This window comes from Perognathus longimembris, chromosome 7, assembly GCF_023159225.1.
Source record: "Perognathus longimembris pacificus isolate PPM17 chromosome 7, ASM2315922v1, whole genome shotgun sequence".
Lineage (NCBI taxonomy): Eukaryota > Metazoa > Chordata > Mammalia > Rodentia > Heteromyidae > Perognathus > Perognathus longimembris.
In genome coordinates, this window is record NC_063167.1 from 19,641,493 (window position 1) to 19,663,651 (window position 22,159).

Consider the following 22,159-nt stretch of genomic DNA (forward strand, 5'->3'; position numbering starts at 1 on the left):
GTAGAGCACTAGCCTTGAGCACAAAAGTTCAGGGACAGTACCCAGGCCCTGAGTTCAAACCCCAGGACCAACACACACACACACACACACACACACACACACACACACACACAGCCTTATTCTATGCCAGACAATTATGAAGTGTTTTTGAACATCCCAAAAGCAAGTGATACAAACATGATGCCCATGACTCTAATTCTAGGCAGGTAAAACAGACCCAGGGATGGGGTAAAGCAGATGCATGAACCTCTCCCAACATGACCACATGAGCTAGCACTGAATGGGGGCATCAGGGGGATTCTTTATCTCTTCCTTATTTCCTAGAACGAATACATATTGTTTTTAAAGTAAAGATGGACAGTTTTTAGTCAGGTTGTCGGTGGCTCACACCTATAATCCTAACTACTCAGGAGGCCAAGAGCTGAGGGTCACAGTTTGAAGGTAGCCTGAGCAGAAAAACCTATGGGGCTCTTATCTCCTATTAGCCATCATAAAGCCAGGCTGGAAGTGTGACTCGGGTGATTAGAGCATCAACCTTGAGTGAAAAAACCAAGCAAAAGCATGAGGTCCTGAGTTCAAGGCCAGTACAGACACATGCACACAAAAAGGGGGAGGAGGATGAGTGATGGTTACAATGTAACAGCTTGGCAATGTAATGCTGATGTGAATAGACAAGCACAGGGGTGGCTAGCTCTGCAGCTCCTACACCAGTTCTATTAGTGCTGGCTGCCTGGCCTTGACCAGCCATCAACAGCATCTGCCTCCCAGGATTGCTACAGAGGTTAAAAACAAAGGGCTTAGCACCGACTCCCCAGGCAGGGAGTGAGCTGAATGCTGACAACTGCATGGGCCCCCAGGCAGGCAGCACAGCAAGCTCTCAGGGCAACCTGGGTCTGTGGTCTGGCTGCCATTTTCCCGCTGCATGACCTTGGATCTGTTACTCTGCCTCTCTAGGCTCCAGGTGGAGATGATACAAAACAACAAACAAAAAAACAAACAAACAAAAAACCCCAAACATTTAAGGGCTGGGAATATGGCCTAGCCAGTAGAGTGCTTGCCTCGCATACACGAAGCTCTGGATTCAATTCCTCAGCACCACATATATAGAAAAAGCCGGAAGTGGGGCTGTGGCTCAAGTGGTAGAGTGCTAACCTTGAGCACAAAGAAGCCATGGACAGTGCTCAGGCCCTGAGTTCAAGCCCCAGGACTGGCAAAACACAAAACAAAGCAAAAGATAAGGGGGCTTCAGTGTGTATAAAATAAATGTCACATATAGTGGTGCATGCCTATAATCCCAGCACTGAAGGGGCTAAGGCAGGAGGATCTTGAGTTCTAGGCAAGCCTGAACTACCGTGAAATCCTGTCCATTATAAACTATCAAAATTAGATCTACTAAGTACCAGTACCAAACACAGCCTTGAGAGAGGTGGCCTGGCCTTCCCTACCCCAATCCTTCAGACTCAACTTACCCATGTGGGACAGCCTCCTGGTTGAGCTTCCTCGGAGCCATCCAGGCTGGCGATGACAGTGACTCCATCTTGGGTGCAGGACTCTGTATTTGTTCTTAGCCTCTCAGTACACTTGGATCTTCTCAGCCTGATGCCTAGGCCTGCATAGCCCCTGCTGGTGGCAGCCTCCACGGAGGAGCTGAGGCCACCCAAGGGCTCAGAGGAGCTGGCAGCAGTAGTAGCCAGTCTTTGTCCTGGCCTCTCCCTGGACACTGGCCTAGTTTGGCCCTCTGACCCTTGCTGGTCTTCCTTGCCCGCCATGGGCTGTCCTTCCGGTTGTTCTGTAGAAGGGGGAAAAGCAGGTCCTGGCCCTACCAGGCCCAGCGTGGGACTCTGAGGAGGACTCTGTATGGCCAGACTGCACAGCTCTCCTCCGCATGGCCCCAGGGAGCCCTCAGAGCCATGGGTGCTGCCTGCTTGGGCCTGGTCACCTGAATCTGGCAAGCATTCACACTCTGAGGGATCTCCAGTGTCACTGCTAGAGAAAGGACTGTGGGAGCCACCGTAGGACTCCAGGTGAGCAATTTGTGGGGGCCCTTCTACAGACTGACTCTCCCCACCAGGGCTCCCATCAAGCCCCAAGAAGCCACCAGCCTCCTCCTCAACCTGGGAAGAGGCCCTACACTTCTTGCTTCTCTTTCTTGCTCTCTCAGGAGTCAGGCCTGGTGAGAAGGGCTGGCTCTTCTCAGGGGGCTCCTCTTGGTTGTGGATGGAACTTCTTCCTCTGCCCCCCGCAAAGCCCATACCTTGGTCTTGGGCCTCTCCAGGCTCACAGCTGACCCCTTCCATCCCTGCCTGCCCCTCCATTCTTACTAACACTGTCTTTTGTTGGCGACCTGGTGCCATGCTACTAGAGCTCCCAGGGCAATTGGTAGCTAAGAAGTCACACAGAGAGACCCTGAACCTCCTGGAAGTTGAAGGGCTTCCTTGATCCGGCAGGGTGGGCAGCTTGAGGCCAGGTCTGGAATCCTGGCTCCTCCTCATGGAAAGCTCCAAGAGCCCCTGCCTGGCCCCAGCAGCTCCCCCAGCCTGGGAGCCCCCACCTCCTCCCGCCTCCTTCCTGAGGACTCGCTTCCTGCTTGGAGCTCCAACCTGGACCTTTGGTTTCACACCTGGCATGGAGCTAGCTCCTGCCATATCTGCATGGGAAAGACCGCATTTGCCTGGAGGCTGGAGAGTGGGGTCCTCTGTGCTGGAGCCCACTGTATCCCCCTTCTGGGACACATCTGTGCTCCTGTCTGAGCCCAAAGCAGCACCTGTGTGGAGATGGGGAAGGAGAGGTCATCCTGGAGAGACTGGGGCCAGCCACTCCAGAACTGGGCCTCCCCTTCAGGTAGACCCTATACCACCTCTGAGGCCCAGAGGTGGCCCCCAGAGCAGGAAAGATTTGGGATGGACTGCCCCCTCTTCCCCGTCCCCAGGGCTGAGCTAGTTCCCCATCTCTAACGACTCACATTTGCTTTCATGGAATGGACCTACCAACACCAGTTACTGTTTATTAAGAACTTTGTGCATTATGTCCTCTGAGGCTGGCAGATTCAGAACGGGTAAATGGCCGGCCCAAGGACACACAGAAGGTGGAAGGGCTGGGATTCTCTCGCAAACAAAGCCCAGCTCTAAACCTCTCTCTGCAAGGAGATCTGCAATGGGGTTCAAGCCCAGCTCCCTCTGATCCCCGCCTCCCACCACCAACCCATCCCATTGTGATAGACACACCTAGCCAAGTTCCCAGACCTGGCCTGACCCCGCCAACAACAACCGGCCAGCTCCTCTCACCTAGGGTGCGGAGCTGCCCTCTCCGCCCTCTCCTTCCCATCCCAGGCTCCCCCCCATACTGGGAAGAGGCTGGGACCACGTGAAGCGGGGGCGGGAGGGGCGGGGCCTCCGGTGATGGACAGGGGCCGTCTGCCCCGGGGCGCCCTCTCCTTCCCATTCCGGCTCCCCGCCCCCGCCCCCTACCCGCCCCCACACACAGGGAAGAGGCTGGGATCACGTGGTGCGGGGGCGGGAGGGGCGGGGCCTCCGGTGATGGACAGGGGCCGCTCGCCCCAGGGCTACGCTGCCGTCTCCTCCGGCAGGGGGCGCGCTCTCCCCGCCGAGGGCTTCGGGGAGCCGGGGCCGGGGCGAGCGAGCGAGACCCCGGGGGAATGGCAGGATCCCATCTGGGGGTTTTGCCTGTTTGATTTTAATTTATTTCTTATCCAGCTCGTCGCCGCCTCCCTCACCTGTTTACTTATATATGGCGACTGTTGTCTTAAACACCCTTCCTGTGTAGATGGAAATGCACGTGACTGGGGGTGGCTGGGGGAGACTTGGCTTCTTGCCGTCAAGTTAGTGTGCCCGATTACCTAACTGCAACTAGTACACACTCAGCACCGCCCTAGCGGCGGGAAACCCGCATCTGTGGAGGCGATGTGAAATGGGAGTGTGTGTGTGTGTCAGCCACCAGGACTTGAACTCGCCGCCGCCTTGCTCGGCTGGCGCTCGACCCCTGGAACCACGGCTTCCCTTCCCGCTTTGGAGAAGCCTCGCCACGCGCTCTCCCACCCGGGCTGGCTTGGAAGTGGGACCTCCACACCTCAGCTTCCTGAGTGGCTACGGTTCCCGGCATTCCCCGCGCCGGGTGAGCCGCTGGGGCCCCGCCCCGCCCTGCCCCTGTGAGATTGTTTATTAATTGTTCTTTCCCTTTCTTTCTCATCCCAGCAGCTCTTTTTTTTTTTTTAATCTGTATTTCTAGTTTTTCGGTTGGTACAACTCACTTTGTTTTTTTTTGTTTTTTTTTTTTTGGCCAGTCCTGGGCCTTGGACTCAGGGCCTGAGCACTGTCCCTGGCTTCTTCCCGCTCAAGGCTAGCACTCTGCCACTTGAGCCACAGCGCCGCTTCTGGCCGTTTTCTGTATATGTGGTGCTGGGGAATCGAACCTAGGGCCTCGTGTATCCGAGGCAGGCACTCTTGCCACTAGGCTATATCCCCAGCCCGGTACAACTCACTTTGAATAATCCTAAATGTCTACTTCTTTAGTTTATATCTTTTTGTTTGTTTTTTTTGTGCTAGGGCTGGGACTTGAACTCAGGGCTTGGGCCCTGTCCCTGAGCTTTTTCACATAAGGCTGGCACTCTACCACTTGAGCCACATCTCCATTTCCTAGCTTGTGTCTTTCAGCGTGCTTCCCAGTGAGATAATTGCCTGGACATCTATCCACGTCTGCCTTCTTCCAGCAGCTCAACTTTCACTTTCTCATGGTGATGCAGCATTTACCGCCTATCCTGTCACGTTTACCTGTAGATTGGTTTTCCTGCAGTGCTGGGGCCCCCCCACCCCTGAGCCTTGCACGTGCCAGGCAGGGGCACCACCGCTGAGCACTTTTCCCAGCCTGGTGCAGAACACTGAACACCAAATGCCGGCCATAACATTAGGAATGCTTTAGGGTTAGGCAAACACCTTCTTTGCAGGACCAGGGAGTTGACAGGCCTAAATGACAAGATGCCATTCTCAGCTCTAAACCTGTAGCTACGTGTGACCATGAGAAGTTTCTAGACCAGTGGAACCCAATATTGATATTGATAGACTCGATATCAATATGGATATATCTTAATTTAATGTTGAGTGAAAAAAAAAAAAGCAAGACGATAGGACTTGCAGGGAGCTGGGAAGTCTACAGACAAACCTTTGTAATAATCTTCCTATTTTTTTCTGTAAATCTGAAAATATTCCAAAGAAAAAAATTACCAAAAAAATGAAATGGTTAGATGACGCTTATTAAAAACCATTGTAATCTGGTTATCGTGGTCAGAAATAGAGAGTAAAGATTGGATGTCACTGTTGACTACAGTTTTGAACTCAGGGTTTTGCACTTATCTATGCTTCCTGCCATTGTAGATGTGACCGACACCTACTGCCACTCCCTATTGCGATCAGGCCTCATGAACTTTTTGCCCAGGCTAGCTAGCATGGCAATCCTCCCTATTTTAGCCTTCTCAGTAGCCTGGATGATACTAAGAGTGAGCCTTTGCAGCTGGCTCTATTTTTTATTTTTATTTTTTTGCCAGTCCTGGGGCTTGAACTCAGAGCCTGGGCTCCGTTTCCTCAAGGCAGCACGCTGCCACTTGAGCCACAGCTCCACTTCCGGCTTTTTCTATGTATGTGGTACTGAGGAATTGAACCCAGGGCTTCATGCATGCTAGGCAAGCGCTCTACCACTAAGCCACATTCCCAGCCCTACTTTTTTAACTGATTTAAAAAAATGTAAACAGCAACAACAAACAGCATCTTTAACATCTCCAGCCTTGGGCTGGGAATTCAAGCCCCAGGAGTGGCAAAAACAAGACAAAACAACAACAACAAAAAAAACCTCTGGCCTTAACCTCCTCAGGACTGAAATTAGAGCTAACACATGGAGCTTTTTCTTTTTAATTGTAACTAATTGGAGTGATTTCTATGTCTTCTAGCCTTTGCTTGCTGAAGGGCAGGCTTCACAAGAATGAGTCAGTCTTGTGAACTAGAGGCTCAGAAGTGACCTTGAAGCCCACAGGACACACAGCTGTGTCCTTAGGCCGATGGACACGGCTGCCCCAGGGCCTTGAGGCTGCCAGGTGCCACTGCCCTCTGATCCCTGGGGGTGCCTCTAGCCAGTCCTCCTCCTTTGCGCTCAAGGTCACTCCTGCTGCCACTAGACACTGCCAGCCCTGTTCCTATAGATAGATCACTGTCGCATCTGCCGGACATTGTGCTTCCGGCAGGCTCCTCCGACCTGGGCCCCAGTGGAGGGACCAGACGCCCTGCGCTTCCCATGTCTCTAGGGCCTTCCTCAGGGACAGGCACAGATACAATGGGCCCAGTTCCAAAGCTTCCAGGCATGGCTGAGCGTCCTGCCCAAGACTGCCACCGGCATACAGGACATCCAGACGACGCCACCTTCTCACTGGATCACCTGGCTCAGGTAGTGTGGCTCTTCTTCTCCCACACTCCCCGTGGGAGCTGTCAGGGAGGAAGTTGTGCAATGCCCAGCTCTGCTCAAGCAGTGGTGTGTGTGTGTGTGTGTGTGTGTGTGTGTGTGTGTGTGTGACATGCCACTTCCTTGCAGGGGGACAAGGTACATAACTTATTTGGATTTGTACAAGGAAGAGCTGTCCCTCCTCAATCATTTATTTATAGCATTTATTCAGCCATTTATAACAGCATGGATTCATGCATATTTATTTCATACATTGGATTGCAATCCAATGCTACTTTATTATTTGGTGGTGTTATTGTTGCTGAAACAAATTCCAGTTCAGGCCATTGGGAGCTTTTTTAGTTGGCTCCTGTGTCTCTTTGACACTTGGACATGCCACCATCTGTGTGCCAATGTCTGTTATATGTGTGTGCTTGTATGCATGTGTGTGTGCTCATGTACGCATATGTGTGTTATACTACTTTTCACCTAGGAGACTTTTGACCACAGCCCCATAAATATACTTGAGACAGAGAGTCCCCTCTTTGACTCCCCAACAACACTTGCTACTGTGGCTCTGAGCTCTGGGCCCCGGCTGCACTTCTGATCATAGGACCTCAGAGCTCCTGGGACTCTAGACTTTGGACCCTTCCCTTTCCCACTTCCCACACTCTCTGCCCTGCAGGAATAACATGCTTTCCTACTGCTGGGTCTGTCCTCCAGCTCACACCAGAAAAACCTTGTGACTAGGAATTCGTGGCTGGCACCTGCTGAGTGTGTGAATGAACATACTTACTTAGAGGGCCAAACCAAACCATATGTACCTATCCATTACCTCTGAAGCCTACTCTATCTGCCCCATTCCTGGACTACAGATAAATGCTATGTGCCTGAGACTTTCTATTGGGTAATTTCTCACTGGGCCAGGATAGCATCTCCAGAATCAGCCAAACACAGATTCCAGTGTAGAGACCTAGTGGTCATTTGCTCTCCCAAAGCTTCAGTTTCCTCATCTGGACAAGAGAGGGGTAATGGCCTGTGAAGAGCTGCCATGGTTTGACCGCCTGTAGTGGGTACCAGACGATTTCGGAGAAGCACCTAACCAGATGACAGCACTCAGTGCAAGAGCTCAGTACTGGCAGCCATTACCACATGAGCTGTCTAGACTTCCCTCTGTTTCCCTCAGATCCATCCTCTAAGCTGGGCGCCGGTGGCTCACACCTGTAGTCCTAGATACTCAGGAGGCTGAGATCTGAGGATCTTGATTCAATGCCAGCCTGGGCAGGAAAGTCCATGAGATTCTTATTTCTATTAACTGCCTAAAAGCCAGAAGTGGAGGAGGTATGGTTCAATTAGTAGAGTGCTAGCCTTGAGCAGAAAAGCTAAGAGACAGTATCTTGGCTCTGAGTTCAAACCCCAGTAGTGTCACACACACACACACAATCAGTCCTCTGCACTCACACTAAAGTCTAGGCATAGCAGAGTCACTCTGTGGTTATGAGGCTTCCAGAGCCGGAAGTCAGAAGCCCTCTCGATTTCCAGACTGTTCAGAATCTTGCCCAGATCTCGGTCCCTGGCATCAACAGCAGACTGTTCGCGGTTCCCTAGATGGGCCTGACCTATCCAATCTCCTTGCCTTGGCCAGTGGCCTCTTGCCCCGTCCCTCCAGGCCTCCTCCATCTGGGGACACCAAGGCCCAGTTACAGTGCCCTCCCTCTGTCTGCTCCGCCCATCCCCTCCCAGACCCAGCTACTCAATGATCAGGGACGAGTTTTATCCAGTTGGATGGTAAGGAAGACAGGACTTGGTTTTGGACTTGAACTTGAGCACCCACTGACCTGGTATGATTGATATTTGGATGCATTTGGCTTGTGGCTTTGCTGGTTATCTGCTGTGTGGCCAGCCGCATGCCAGCTCCCTGACCTCTCTGAGCTTTATCTATCAAATGACATCAAGAGATGATTACAGTCATGACTTAGATCCAGGTTATGACGAATGAAGCAGATAATCCATGCAAAGCACTTCCCATAAGTCCCCTCCACCCCCCACTCACTCAGAAAGTACTTAATAAATGGTCCCTTTCTCTCTTCATATCAGGCTGCCAGGAGTTGCTTGATCTGCCAGGCTCCACTTATTGATGGATTCGAGGCTAAAAATAGAGCCACCGCCTTGGGGAGCAGGGCCTTCCTCTCAGAGCCCGGAATTGATGGCCTTAGCGCTGGAATGGAGAAGGCTCCTGTTCTCCCTCCAGGGACTTCTCCGAGAATCCCGGGCTTCAGTGCTCTGTGCAGGGGCCGGATGGTCCAGGCACTCAATCTCTCAGGTCAAGGGCACCGTGACCTGCACGCCTGCTTCTGCCCTGGCTCTTCTGCACGCTGCGGCGTGACATTGGGGTGACTTTCCTTTCGCCTCCTGGGGCAGGGACCATGCAAATGCACCGGACACCGGGAGGCCTGGAGGCCAGTGGTGTCTTAATGAGGGCGTCTCCTCTCAGCCTCTGTTTCTGAATCTCTGCAATGGGCATTGTAGTTCCAACGGCTAACCTGTTGTAAGGCTCCAGGAAGACGGTGGACGGCCACTGCTGACAGCGGCACTGGGAGCTCTACCTATGTAGCCATTCACTACTCCATCGGAGGACCAAGGGAACAGAGAAGAAATTTGTTTTAGCTGTTTGTAGCTGTTGACCCATGATCCTTGGGAAATGCAGAGAAATCATGGGAAATCATCCCTACAGGATGGTAGCTTGCGTCTCAGGCTGTTCGCAGGCCAGTGGGCCAGCAGGTAAACCCCGGAGTGACTGACGGCCGACATCACACCAGCCCCCAGCTGCAGGCGAGTTGTTCTGTCTCCCAGGACAAGACACTGATTTAATTAAAGCAGATGGTACCTCGTGGGCAGAGCCCCTGCCTTCCTTTGTGCAGCTGCCCTTGCACTGTGCAGTCATATCTAAGGCACAAACCTGGCTCTCACAGCACGGTGGGACTAAATAGCCCAAACTTAGGGCCCTGGGTGGGCTCTGCCTTTCCCATCCTCCTGGGGCAGGTTCATCAGCCTCCAGCCCCCAGCCTGTGGCTCATTTCTCACCCCAAGATGGCTACAGAATTGCACGACAATAACATTCCTGCAAACACACAGTCCAGTAGCACTTTGGTCTCAAGGGAGAGCACAGGTATGGCAGGCCCTGCAAGAGGTCATGTGACTTGGACATGGGAACCTCACTGGCCACATGCATTCTATGCATCTGAAAAGAGTTCCACCCAGGATGAGAAGCTGCAGGTGGATCGTTCTGTCGTTCCCCACCCCCCACCCCTGCCCCCTGTGGGAGTGCAGGTCCTGCAGCACCCAGGGCAGCAGGGAAGGCTCTGAATTCTTCTTGGAGCCAGCTATACCACTGCGTGACACAGACCAGGCTTTTAACCTCCTACCTGCCCAGTTCCTCACAGTACATATTTCTTTGCTTGTGTACTTATGATTATTCCTGCCTGCCAACAGTAGAGTCTAGTTTAAATAGAAAGGGGTTCACTTCACTGGGAATGTTTGAAAAATAGGCTCTAGAAGCTTCTCCAAGACATATAACCATAGAGGCAGACTCCTGGGGGAGCTGCTGCTGCCCTTGTTTATTCCAGGGCCATCTTGCTTTGGCCGCAGCAGAAAGAGATGCTCCAGGAAGTGTGCACACATCGCACTGCTTCCCAGCAGGTGTGTCCAGTGGGGGAGAGATGACCAGACAAAGTGTGGGCTCACCCCCACCTGCCAGCTGCAAGAAAGGCTTGTTTGGACATAGAGAAGGAGAAACTCAGATTATCAGGAGTAATCCAAAATGTGGAGTAGAAGCCAGGTGCCAGTGGCTCACGCCTGTAATCCTAGCTACTCACAAGGCTGAGATCTGAGGATCACTGCTCAAAGCCAATCCGGGCTGGAAAAGCCTGTGAGCCTCTGATCTCCAATTAACACCAAAAAGTCAGCAGTGGAGCCGTGGTTCAAGTAGTAGAGCGAAGTTCAAGTAGCCTGGAGTAAAAAAGCGCAGGGTCAGGGTCCTGATTGACACCTCTAGGACTGGCCAAACAAAACAAAAACAAAAGTAAGGGCTGGGAATATGGCTTAGCGGTAGAGTGCTTGCCTTGTACATGAAGCCCTGGGTTCGAGTCTCAGCACCACATGCACAGAAAAAGCCGGAAGTGGCAGAGTGCTAGCCTTGAGCAAAAAGAAGCCAGGACAGTGCCCAGGCCCTGAGTCCAAGCCCTAGGACTGGCAAAAACAAAACAAAAAACAAAAGTAAAGAAAAGATAAAGGAAAAAGACGTTGAGTGAGCAGTGACAAACGGCAGGCATTGTGTATACCCTCCTCGTCAGTTTCCTTAGTTAAGCTGCAGATAACAACGGGCACCTGTGGGCTGAGCGGCCAGGGGCCCAGCTGCGTCTCTGTGCCTGGGGGAGGCCCCTCCACTGTGGAACGCCTGCTCCGCCCCAGCTGCTCTGGTTCTAGCTTCGGCTTACCTCCTCCAGAAACCTTCCTGGATTCACATCCCCCCCTCCTTTACCCTCCTGGCCACTACCAGATCCTTGCACCAGAACCACTTGGTGAGATGGTTTAAGCAGGTAGGCTCTGCAGCCCAACTGCCTGATTTCACATATGACCCGCCTCCGCCATGACAGCCGTGGGAGCTCATAATCATCTGTAGTGTGTGTGTGTGTGTGTGTGTGTGTGTGTGTGTGTGTGTGACACATGTGCCGTTACTGAGTTTGAATGCAGGGTTTCACACTCTTTCTTGGCTTTTGTGCTCAATGCTGGTGCATTAGCACTTAAGTCATGCCTCCACTTCTTTTTTTTTCTGGTTATTATTATTATTATTGCTGGTTACTTGAAGAATCTCAAAGTTTGCCTGCCTGGGCTGGTTTTGAACTGGATCCCTAGATCTCAGTCTCTGGAGTAGCTAGGATTATAGGAGTGCACCACTGGTGCCCAACTTGTTTTATTATTATTGGAGGTACTGCAGTTTGAACTCAGGGCCGTGCACTTGCCCTCTACTCCTGAGCTATATCCACACCTCCTTTTGCTTTAATTTGTTGTTGTTGTTTGTTTGTTTTTCAGATAGGGTCTCTATTTTGCTAAGAGTTGGTATTCCCACCTAGATACTCCCACATAGCTAGAGTTAGAGGTATGTATCTCCATGCCCACCTTATATGTGGAGATGGGGGGAGGGGACCTCACAAAATGTCTTGAACAACAGACTCCAAAGTAGCTGGGATTATAAGAGTGAGCTGCTGCATCTGGCCATAAGCCCTGTAACCAGTCTGAGGTGCATTCTTTTTACTGTTTTTTTTTTGTTGTTGTTGGTCATGACGTTTGAACTCAGGGGCTGGGTGCCATCCCTGGGCTCTTTCACTCAAAGTTAGCACTCTACCTCTCGAGCCACAGCTCCACTTCTGGTTTCCTTGTGGTTAATTGGAGATTAGAGTTTCATGGTCTTTCCTGCCTGGGCTAGCTTTGAACCCTGATCCTCAGATCTCAGCCTCCTGAGTAGCTAGGGTTACAGGTGTGCGCCACGGGCACCTGGCTGAGGCTCATTCTTCCTGACAAACCAGGGATGTACTAGAGGTTCTTCCACCTGTAGGGGTGGCTGGAACAGGAGGACGGTGGGTTCTTTAACAGCCTTTACCATACTGCAAGACCCGGTCTCAAAAACAACACAAGGTAAAACCAATTTTGTCCTTTTGTGTTTTTTTGCCAGTCCTGGGGCTTGAACTCAGGGCCTGAGCACTGTCCCTGGCTTCTTTTTGCTCAAGGCTAGCACTCTACCACTTGAGCCACAACACCACTTTGGCTTTTTCTGTTTATGTGGTGCTGAGGAATCAAACTCAGGGCTTCATGCAAGGCAAGCACTCTACCACTAGGCCATATTCCTAGCCCCAAGCTTTGTAATTTTGAGTGGCTCAAGTGGTAAAGCACTTGCCTAGCAAGCAGAAGGCCCTAAGCTCAAACCCCAGCCCTATAACACAAAACCACCAACAACAGGGAGTCACGTGTGCCAAAAGTAATCAAAGCTGAGAGGTCTGGAGAAAAAGCCAGTAGCCTACATGGTTACCGGCTTTCCTTCCAGGCATTTCTGACAAAGGCCAGCTCTTACTTTTGGCTAAGGCCTACTATTTAAGTAATAGAGACAGAAAATCACTACTTCAGCTAAACCTATGTTTTAGTAGTCCATACTCATACTTATGTTTTTTTTTTAATAAACAAGAGGACTCTACACAATTTCCTTAATTGGATGTCTCCTGACTTTGACTCAACCTGCATTCTTCTTTATAGAAGACTTAATCATGGGTTCTTTTGATTTCCCTACTTCAGCTATTACGCTTCGCCCCCTTTTCAGGGCCAGGAAACGTACAAAGCTAATTGCCTCAAGACTGAGCGATGTTTGCACACAGAAGAGGAATTGCAACATGTGTTGCATGTGCTATAAAGCACTGACTGCTCAGGCTCACATAAAAGCTTGGCCTCCCTGCCTCCATTTTTTTCTTTGTTGCGATTATTGGGACTTGAACTCAGGACCTCACATCCTCACTTGCCTTTTTCACCCAAGGTGCTTTACCACCTGAGCCACAGCTCCAGCTCCTTCCTGATTGGTTGATGCTTCTCCACAGTTTCTCTCAAGGCCCCGCCTGGCCCATCCTCAGATAGGGGTCAACCAGACCACATCTCTCACCGCCCCTGACCACTCCTGTGACAAAGACTGCTTAAAATTAGACATACGAGCCAGGTGCAATAGCTCATGCCTTTAATTCCAGCTATTCAGGAAGCTGAGATCAGGAGAATCAAAGATCAAGGCCAGCTTGGGGGTGGGCGGTGGGGTTAAAAATGTTAACAAGGCTCCTTTTTTGTTGTTGTTGTTGGTCATGGGGCTTGGACTCAGCGCCTGGGCACTATTCCTGAGCTTCTTTTTGCTCAAGGCTAGCACTCTACCACTTTGAGCCACAGCGCCACTTCCAGCTTTTCTAGTTATGTGGTGCTGAGGAACCAAACCTAGGGCTTCATGGATGCTAGGCAAGCACTCTACCACTAGGCCACATTCCCGGAACAGCCCAAGGCTCCATCTTAACCAATAAACTTGGCAAGGTGGTGTGTGCTTATTATGTTACCGATTGAAAGATAGTTGTAAAACAGGACATTGTGAAATAGGAAGATTGTGATTCAAGAAAAAATATACAAGAACCAACCTGAAAAATAAGCTAAGGATAAAGGGCTAAGGGGGATGCCTGAAGTGGTTGTGTGGTGTGTGTGTGTGTGTGTGTGTGTGTGTGTGTGTGTTGTGTTTGTTGGCACTGGGCTTGAGTGCTGTCTCTGAGCTTTTGTACTTAAGGGTAGTGGCTCTATCACTTTGAGCCACAGCAACATTTCCAGATTTTTACTAGTTAATTGGAGATAAGAGTCTCACAGACTTTCCTGCCCAGGCTGGCTTTGAACCATAGTCCTCAGATCTCAGCCCCCTAAGTAGCTAGGATTACAGGTGTAAGCCACCGGTGCCCAGCTACAACTGTTGTTCTTTTTTTTTTTTGCCAGTCCTGGGGCTTGGACTCAGGGCCTGAGCACTGTCCCTGGCTTCTTTTTGCTCAAGGCTAGCACTCTGCCACTTGAGCCACAGCGCCCCTTCTGGCCATTTTCTGTATATGGGGTGCTGGGGAATTGAACCCAGGGCCTCATGTATACGAGGCAAGCACTCTTGCCACTAGGCCATATCCCCAGCCCCAACTGCTGTTCTTACTGAGATGCTGTTTATCAGAGCCACACTATATCCCGAGCCTCACTGGAAGCCAGCAACAGAGGTGTCCTTTTCCCCAGTCCTTCCCCACACCTGCCACACAGACCAGATGTGCACACAAAGTATGTTGGACCAATTCAATCAAAGAAACTTCAAATGCAATGATGAAAAGGCAAGAACATTGCAAGTTTGCATATTACCAAAAAAAAAAAAAAACTAAACTAAAATCCACTTGGGAATGGAGGAAAGTGGCAAATGGCTGGTGTCTGCATTGTGTGAAGATTCCACGTACAACAATAAAGAAGCACTGGAGTTGCTAAGAGGCACCTGTGCCAAGGTCAGGAGGAAGTAGCTCCAGAGTGGAGAGGAGGAAGTAAGTAAACAAGCAGCCTCACTACGCATGTGCAGTGAACAAAAGGACTCAGAATACCAAATGCGGGGCTGGGGATATAGCCTAGTGGCAAGAATGCCTGCCTCGGATACACGAGGCCCTAGGTTCGATTCCCCAGCACCACATATACAGAAAACGGCCAGAAGCGGCGCTGTGGCTCAAGTGGCTGAGTGCTAGCCTTGAGCGGGTAGAAGCCAGGGACAGTGCTCAGGCCCTGAGTCCAAGGCCCAGGACTGGCCAAAAAAAAAAAAAAAAGAATACCAAATGCACATGCAATACAAAATTAGCTCAGTAAAAAAAAAAGTGCGAGATCAGAAGCCCAGTGCTAGTGGCTCACTCCTGTAATCCTAACTACTTCCTGAGACTGGGAAGATTGCAGGTTGAAGTCAGCCTGAGCAGAAAAATCCACAAAACTCCATCCCCAATTAACAAGCAAAAAAAAAAAGGTGGACCAGAGGCATGGCTCAGGCAGCAGAGCACCAGTCATGAACAAGAAAGCTGAGACTGGGCTGGGGATATGGCCTAGTGGCAAGAGTGCTTGCCTCCAATACATGAAGCCCTGGGTTCAATTCCCCAGCACCACATATACAGAAAACGGCCAGAAGTGGCGCGTGGCTCAAGTGGCAGAGTGCTAGCCTTGAGCAAAAAGAAATCAGGAACAGTGCTCAGGCCCTGAGTCCAAGGCCCAGGACTGGCCAAAAAAAAAAAAAAAAGAAAAGAAAAAGAAAGCTGAGCCCTGCACCTTCACAAGTACACAGAGAGAGTCTGAGAGCAGAAGAATCAGGAAATAAAATAACGGTATCATGGCTCCCTAACCTGGTGTTCTACTATGGTGTTCTACTATAATAACTATGAAAATGTTTAAGCAAGGGCCTTGGTATGGTTAGCTGATGAGCAGACTGGAAAAGTTAAGTTTAAAGTATGATCACCATGTGAAAAATGTTCATCTGACAGGATGAAAGCTTGGCGGAAATAGGGAAGAGTGAACACAGTTGCCACCATTGCCTTGGTAGTTAAGAAAAGAAGGAAGGGAGGGAGGGAGGGAGGAAAGGAGAAAGGGAGACACACATGTGCTCCTGCCATGATGTCAGGCAGGCCCCCCTCCTCCTCCAGAGCTGACATAGGATCCTGGACCTCCAAATATAGGACCTCCTCTACTGAGTACCCTGCTTTGAGTACTTCATTATAGAGCTGACTAACACACAGGCTGCATGCACAGGAGTCTCTGAATGAGTGAACTGAAATCATATCCAATATTCTAAGACACAATTCAAGAAAATAGTTTATGAAGAAAAAAAAGGACTGAAAAGGGGATGAGACTCAGGACAAAAAGGATGAGACACTAAAAACATCCTCTAATAAAACATGATTTGAACCAGGCATGGGTGGGTCACACCTGTAATCCTAGCTATTCAGGTAGGAGGCTGAGATCTGAGGATCACAGTTTGAAGCCAGCCCAGGCAGAAAGTCCATGAGACTCTTGTTTGTTTGTTTGTTTTTGGTTGGTCATAGAGTTTGAATTCAGAGTACGGTCACTGAGCTTTTTTGCACAAGGGTAGCTGGCGCTCTAGTGCTTTGAACCACAGCTCTATTTCTGATTTTTTTTTTAATTTTTATTTTATCTTACTGTAAAGGTGATGTACAGAATGGCTATGGTTACATAAGTAAGGCAATGAGTACATTTGTTGTCAAACATTATTACCCCTATCCTCATTTTTCTCCTACTTTCCCTCCTCCTTCCTCTCTCCCCACCCCTCCTTCTGATTTTTGAGAGGTTAATTGGAGATAAGAGTCTCACAAGGGGGCTGGGAATGTGCCTTAGCAGTAGAGTGCTTGCTTAGCATGCATGAAGCCCTGGGTTCGATTCCTCAGCACCCCATATATAGAAAATGACCAGAAGTGGCGCTGTGGCTCAAGTGGCAGAGTGCTAGCCTTGAGCAAAAAGAAGCCAGGGACAGTGCTCAGGCCCTGAGTCCAAGGCCCAGGACTGGCAAAAAAAAAAAAAAAAAAAAAAGTCTCACAGGTACTTTTCTGCCTGGACTGGCTTTGAACTGTGATCCTTGGATGTCAGCCTTCTGAATAGCTAGGATTATAGGCATGAGCCACCAGCACCCAGCTGTCTGTGAGACTCTCATCTCCAGCAAACTACTCAGAAAAAGCCAGAAGGGGCGCTGTGTCTCAAGTGGTAGAGCGCTAGCCTTGAGCAAAAAGAAGCTCAGGGACAGTGCCCAGGCCCTGAGTTCAAACTATATAATATAAACAAACAAACAAATAAATAAATGTGATTTGATTTTAAAGTTAAAGAATCCTTTGGGTGGGTGCTAAGCCACACAGAAACAAGTCACAGACAAGGGTGCACAGAGCAGGCTGGCCTCTCACTTCTGTAGGGCATCTTCGGGGTCAGAATACAATAGAGCAGCGCCTCGGATTCACCAAGGACAGACCCTGGGACTCAAGGACTCTATTTTCAGCCAAACTGTTGTTGGCGTACAAAAGCAGAAGGCAGCATGTCTGAGCGAGCGTGGGGCGTGGGAGGCCGACAGCCGCCTGGAGCTTCAGCTTCATTGATGGGTCTGTACAACAGCCGCTCAGAGACGCGGGGAGGCGCCCGCCCTGTGCGCAGGACTTGGGCGGCGAGCTCCGTGCCCGCTCAGGTAGGCAAGAGCACGCCGCCTCCACCCCCCCCACCCCCCCACCCCCGCACCCGCCTGGAGGTGAGGTGAGAGGAGCTGGCCAGCGCCAGGGAGAGAAGCAAGGAAAACAACGCCCTGCCCGCATGGGAATAGACCACAGAACACAGAAGGCAGGGGGCATCCAGGGAAGGATCTGGAAGGGGCAGGTGTTGGGGGATGGGAAGTGAGTGAACCCAGAAGAGGGAGGGTTGGGGAAGGGCAGGAGGCCTTGAACGCCGGCCTCCCAGCCTCATTAACTGCCTCCCTGGGCAAAGTGGTCCTGGAGTGATGGAGGCTGGGAAAGGAAGGCCTGGGCGCTGTCCCTGGCTTCTTTTTGCTCAAGGCTAGCACTCTACCACTTGAGCCACAGCACCACTTCTGGCTTTTCCTGTTTATGTGGTGCTGAGGAATCGAACCCAGGGCTGCATGCATGCAAGGCCAGCACTCTACCACTAAGCCACCTTCCCAGCCCCCATGTCCAGCTTTTTTGGTGGTTAATTGGAGATAAGAGTTTCAGGCTGGGAATATGGCCTAGTGGCAAGAGTGCTTGCCTCGAATACATGAAGCCCTGGGTTCAGTTCCCCCGCACTGCATATACAGAAAACAGCCAGAAGTGGCACTGTGGCTCAAGTGGCAGAGTGCTAGCCTTGAGCAAAAAGAAGCCAGGGACAGTGCTCAGGCCCTGAGTCCCAAGGCCCAAGACTAACAAAAAAAAAAAAAAAAAAAAGGAGTATTAGACTTTCCTGCAAGGGATGGCTCCACATCTCAGCCTCTTGAGTAACTAGGATTACAGGCACGAGCCACCTGGCCTTGGCCTTGAGCTCTTAATCCTACTGCCTCAGCCTCCTGAGTACTGGGATTACAGGTGTGCACTATTGTGCCCTGCTAAACTCTCAGTTGTGATTTCTGTTTTACTGAAGGGAAAGTAGCCTGAAAGGGGCCGACAGCATCCACAGACAGCAGACACAGTGGAGCTGAGATTCAGGCCTGTCTCCCGGGATGAATCTACCCAGTGCCTCCACACGTCAGAAGCAGGAGGACGGAAGAGCAGCAGGCAAGCCTTAGTTCTTTGAACTTCACGTTCACAGAGAGGAAGACAGTTTGCAGGAAGTTCCAAAGGACACCTAAATGACAGTTCTCTGAAGTAATGCATGGATGAGCAGCCATTCCAAAGGGACCAGACACCCACCATCCCGCCTCAGGGCATTTGCCCATCCATCACCTGGCCTAGAATGCTCTCCTCTGCTCTTCACATGGCTGCTTTCTCTTCATCCTTTGGGTCTCCTCCTCAGAGAGCCTCTCTGGTGCCCTTCATCGCACTTCCAGGGGTTGTTCCAGGCTCTTACTAAGCCAGCTCCGTCTTCTGCTCGGGGAGCTGCTGCACCATGCTTTTGTTGGTCGTGGGGCTTGAACTCAGGGCTTCTTTACTCAAGGTTAGCACTCTACCACTTTGAGCCATAGCACCACTTCCTGTTTTCTGGTGGTTATTTGAAGATAAGAGTCTCACAGACTTTCCTGCCAGGGCTGGCTGTGAACTGTGATCCTCAGATCTCAGCTTCCTGAGTAGGATTATAGGTGTGAGCCATTGGCACCCAGCTGCAGAAGCCAAGCACTCATGGCTTAAGCCTGTATTCCTAGCTATTCAGGAGGCTAAGATCTAAGGATCATGGTTCAAAGCCAGCCCAGGCAGGAAAGTCCATGAGACTCTTATCTCCAATTAACCAGAAATTCCAGAAGTGGAGCTGTGGCTCAAATGGTAGAGCACCAGCCTTGAGTGCAAAAGCTCAGGGACAGCACCTAGGACTTGAGTTCAAGCCCCAGGAGAAGTACCGGAAGGAAGGAAGGAAGGAAGGAAGGAAGGAAGGAAGGAAGGAAGGAAGGAAGGAAGGAAAGAAAGAAGGAAGAAGGAAGGAAGGAAGAAAGAAAGAGAAAGAAAGGAAGGAAGGAAGAAAGAAAGGAAGGAAGGAAGAAAGAAAGGGGCTGGGAATGTGGCCTAGTGGTAGAGTGCTTGCCTCACATACATGAAGCCCTGGGTTCAATTCCTCAGCACCACATATATAGAAAAAGCCAGAAGTGACACTGTGGCTCAGGTGGTAGAGTGCTAACCTTGCACAAAAAGAAGCCAGGGACAGTGATCAGGCCCTGAGTTCAAGCCCCAGGAATGGCAAATAAAAACAAAAAAATGAAAAAAATAAAGAGAAAGAAAGAAAGGCAGGCAGACAGAGGTATAAAAGGAAGTACTTGTGCACCGGAAGCAGAGAGCTTCTTTTGAACAGTAGAGAGGCCTTTGAAGAAAGAAATAGCTCCCTCGTTCTCTCCCACCCACCACAGATCATCTGTTTAGGCGATGCATTTCTTGGCACCACCCACAGGCCGGCCTTGTCCACCCTGTAGCAGACAGACTCACAGTGCAGGCTGCTGGCTGCCTAGGGCACTGGGTCCAGGGCAAGTGGGGACCGAGATCCAGTCCCGGACTGGCTCACTAGCTCGGAATGAGAGACCTCTGTCCTCAAAGAATGCCTTTCTCCAACTCCTCCCTGAGCCCTAGGGGCTTCCACAGTGCTGCAGGCAAATGAATCAGCCCACACAGTCCCTGCCAGCCAGAGTTACAGCCCAGCAGCTGGGAGGCAGACAAATAGACAATTAAATATATCAGTACAATTCATCCATTTTATTGGTGGCTCACACCTGTACTCCTAGCTATGCTGGAAGCTGAGATCTGAGGATCGTGGTTCAAAGCCAGACCAGCCAGGAAAGTCCATGAGACTCTTATCTCCATTTAACCACCAAAAATTCCAGAAGTGGAGCTGTGGCTCAAATGGTAGAGCACCAGCCTTGAGGAGAAAAAAAAAAAAAAGCTGAGAGTACAAAGCCCTGAGTTCAAGCCCCAGGACCAGTGCACACCACACACACACACACACACACACACACACACACACACACACACACACACACACTGGACAAATGTACAGCTTTACCAAAGGCCGTGGAAGAAGGTGTGAGGAAGGAAAGACTCCATGTTCCCAGATGGGAAGACTCAGTACTGTAAAAATGTCCATTCTTGCCAAAGCAAATCTATACACTTTATGTCATCCCAATACAAATATTAAAGGCATTTTTTATGGAATTTGACAAGTCGATGCCCAAGTTAATCTGGAAAGAGAAAATACACAAAGACTAGGATATCCAAGACAAAAATCTTTTTGTTGTAAAATGCACACAGTACAATATTCATCCTTTAACCGTTTTGCAGGGTACAACTCAGTATTTACGCGCCTTTGCAGTATCCATTACTGCCTTTCCTTTCCAGAAGTTTCTCAACTTCTCAAACTGAAACTTTTTTGGCACGGGGCTTGAACTCAATAGTTATTTGCTCTCCCTTGGCTTTTTCCCTAGGTTCAAGGATAGTGTTATATCATTTGAGCCACAGCTCCACTTCTGGCTTTTTGGTGACCATTTGGGGAAAAGAGCCTCACAGACTTTTCTACCTGGGTTGGCTTTGAACCATGATCCTCAGGTCTCAGCCTCCTGAGTAGGTAGGATTACAGGCTTGAGCCATTAGCTCTCTACTCCAAACGAAAACTGCATCTACAAAACAGTAGCTCTTCCTTTTCCTATCTCCTATATGAGAAAAAAAAATCTAGATGAGTAAAATGAAGGAAACTGTTAAGCCAAAAATAAAAATGCTTTAGCAAACAATACATTCTGCCTGCCTATCTGTCTGTCTACCTATCATCTACCTATCCACCCATGTATAAATCAATCTAACCCATGAGTAAAACAGTAGCTATCTAATAAATGGTGTTAAAATAAGTGCTCTACCATTTGAGCCACAGTCTGAAAACTCCACTTTGAAAAATAAAAAAAATTAAACCAAAGTTCCTTTGATTAAAGATCTAAGTGTGGGGGAGGAAAACAAACAATAACACCCAAAACCCCCACAAAAACATGAGAAGAACAATAGGAAAGCTGGCTAGATTCAACTACACAAAGAGTTAACTTCGGAATAACAGAAAAGTAAGAACACAGTGAAAAGACGAAGTACGCCCTAGGAAAATAAAGCTACCCTGCACACCGGCTGCAAGAAGAACACATCTGGAAATACTAGCCATTTTGCTATCCTTTGTCTCCTTTCCTCCAGTCCATCAGAGCCCCCCTCCGCCCCCCCACCTCCGGGAGAGGTAGAGCCTTCAGAGGAGGAGATAAAGAGGGAGAAGCCGTGAATGTTCCATGTCATTGTTTTTGTAACTTCCCAGGTAATCTACTTGAAGCCCACATCAGACCCAGCGGCTTTGAAAGCCGAGCCTTTGATTGGAAGGCGCTTTGGCTGGGAGAAGAAAACGCTCTTGACAATCAAAAGGGAAGGGCCTGAAGGAGACCATTTGTGCCTGAACTCTAGATTGAAAAGGACTTGTGAAGACCCGGGCTGTGTGCCCTTGGGGGAAGGAAACGGGGTGGTGGGGGTGGGGCCGAGGGGGTGGGGGGGAAGAGAGAGAGAGAGAGACAGAGACAGAGAGAGAGAGAGAGAGAGAGAGAGAGAGTAGGAGGGAACACTGGCCTTGAGAGAGGTGAAGGAGATCTGGGAGGAGGGAACCGGGACTCCAGGGCTGCGGGGAGGAGATAACTGTTCTATCTGGGGACAGTGAGCAGAGCCTCCGCCACAGGACCTCTGGCTTCCTGGGGTGTGGGTGGTCCCCAGAAGACCCTCTGTGACTACTCACAGGCCTGCAGGCTGAGGCTGACTATTCACAGTCTGATGAGGCTCTCTGCTGATAGCTGCCCATCTGATGTCCACCCCCTGTGCTGTGATTTTCTGATCCCTGTGGATCTGTGGCCTTTTCACGTGGCTCAGGACATTCCGAGAGATCCTTCACATCCACTGAGCAGGCCCTGGGAACG

General features: G+C 50.3%; 1 long non-coding RNA gene across 1 annotated transcript; it reads left to right on the top strand.

Moving 5' to 3' along the window:
* Positions 1-7,373: 7,373 nt before the first annotated feature.
* LOC125354261 lies at positions 7,374-21,685 on the top strand. The gene is made up of 3 exons (XR_007211472.1): positions 7,374-7,507; positions 14,773-14,775; positions 21,517-21,685. It is a non-coding gene; the product is annotated as an uncharacterized LOC125354261 (long non-coding RNA).
* The last annotated feature ends 474 nt before the right edge of the window (positions 21,686-22,159 follow it).